This window comes from Palaemon carinicauda, chromosome 24 (assembly GCF_036898095.1).
Source record: "Palaemon carinicauda isolate YSFRI2023 chromosome 24, ASM3689809v2, whole genome shotgun sequence".
Lineage (NCBI taxonomy): Eukaryota > Metazoa > Arthropoda > Malacostraca > Decapoda > Palaemonidae > Palaemon > Palaemon carinicauda.
The window spans coordinates 95,515,560-95,518,059 of NC_090748.1; positions in this window are offsets into that span (position 1 = coordinate 95,515,560).

Consider the following 2,500-nt stretch of genomic DNA (forward strand, 5'->3'; position numbering starts at 1 on the left):
ATCGGCAGAGTTTATTTTCTTATCCAGTTTTTCTATTTTCCGGATATTTCTCTTTATTATTATTATTATTATTATATTATTATTATTATTATTATTATTATTATTATTATTATATTATTATTATCATTATTATTATAGTGTCGAGAATTACTGCTTAAAGGAAGGCAACAGAAACAATTAGTTAAATGTCGCAGGTCACCACATTTAAAAAGGCAACAGACACCATTAGTTAAATGTCGAATATCATTGCATTAAAAGGGCAATAGACACAATTAGTTAAACGTCGAAAATCATTCCTTATCAATAAGCAACAGTCATTATTAATTAAATGTCGATAATCATTGCATTAAAGAGGCAACAGACACAATAGCTAAGTGCCGAAGACCCTTCCATATAGAAAGGCAACAGCCTCTATTAGTTAAATGTTAAATCGTTGCATTTAAAAAGGCAACAGGCACAATTAGTTAAATGTCGAAAATCATTGCATTTAAAAAGACAACAGACCCTATTAGTTAAGTGTCAAAAATCACTACTTACAGAAAGGCAACACACGCAATTAGTAAAATGTCGAAAATTATTGCATTCAAAAGGCAACAGACACAATTAGCTAAGTGTCGAAGACCATTCCATATAAAAAGCAACAACCGCTATTAGTTAAATCATTGCATTAAAAATGCAACAGACGCTATAAGTTAAGTGTCGAAAATTACTGCACATAGAAAGGCAACAGACACAATCAGTTAAATGTCGGAGACCATTACATTTAAAAAGGCAACAGACGCTATTATTTAAGTGTCGAAAATTACTACATATAGAAAGGCAAAAGACGCAATTAGTTAAATGTCAAAAATCATCACATTAAAAGGGCAACAGACCCTATTAAGTGTCAAAACTAAGTGCATATAGAAAGGCAACAGATGCTATTAGTTAAATGTCAAAAATCATTGCATTAAAAAGGCAACATATACAATTTAGCTACATGTCGACGGTCATTCCATATAAAAAGGCAACAGACGCAATTAGTTAAATGGCGTTAAATCATTGCATTAAAAAGGAAACAGACGATATTAGTTAAGTGTCGAAAATCACTGCATAAGGAAAGGAAACCAATGCAATTAATTAAATGTCGAAAATCATTGCATTAAAAAGATAACACACGCAATTAGCTAAGTGTTGAAAATCTATTCCATATAAAAAGGCAACACACGCAATTAGTTAAATGTCGTTAAATCATTACATTAAAAAGGGAAATAGACGCTTTTAGTTAAGTGTTAAAAAATAATTGCACTTTAAAGGGCAAACAGAAGCAAGTAGTTAAATGTCGATAAATCATTGTTTTAAAATGCCAACAGACGCTATTAGTTAAGTGTTGTAAATTGCTTGCATATAGAAAGGCAACATAAACTATTAGTTAAACGTCGAGGACCAGCAGACGCAATTAGTTAAGTGTCAAAAATCATTGCAACAAACAAACTTATTTAAGTGCCGAAGATCATTCTATATAAAAATGCAACAAAACGAAATTAGTTAAGCGTAAAAAATAAGTCCATTTAAAAAAGCAACAAACGAAATTAGATCAATTTGATGTTAATCCATAATGTTTCTCAACTTGAGGAAAAATCAATATGGAATTTTAATCAATTCCTTTTCACCATCTTATAATAGAAAACCGTTTTTATGGATTCCTATATAATAAGTTCAATCACATGCTGGAGCGACCTAAATGGGAGAACTGACCATCTTGTGAATAAAGGAGGAGGAGGAGAGAAGCCTAAAGAAGAAAAAAATGGAGAAGGAAACTGGATATTGGCTATGGGAATCCTTTATAAACGACCCCATAGATGCCGTAGCTTTCATTCTAATTCCTTTCTTCGCCATCAAAGATTTTCCGATACTGACTTATTTTTGTGTGGTATTTTGAAAATATGAATTGAAGACCTGGATTTTTTTTTTTAAATTATACTGGAATTTTTTTTTTTTTTTTTTTTTTTTTTTGCATATTAGATACTGAGTTATTTTTTTGTGTGGTATTTTGAAAATATGAATTGAAGACCTGGGTTTTATTTCTTAATCATACTGGGATTTTTTTTTTTTTTTTTTTGCATATTAAATACTGACTTATTTTTTGTGTGGTATTTGAAAATATGAATTGAAGACCTGGGTTGTTTTTTTTTTTTTTTTTTTTTTTTTTTTTTTAATTATACTGGGATTTATTTTTTAATATTAGATACTGACTTATTTTTTGTGGTGGTATTTTGAAAGTATGAATTTTAGAGATGGATTTTTTTTTATTATACTGGGATTTATTTTAGAATATTGGATACCGACTTATTTTTTGTGCGGTATTTTGAAAATATGAATATTAGAAATGGATTTTTTTTTTTTTATTATACTGGGATTTATTCTAGAATATTGGATACTGACTTATTTTTTGTGTGGTATTTTGAAAATATGAATTTTAGAAATGGATTTTTTTTATTATACTAGGATTTATTTTTGA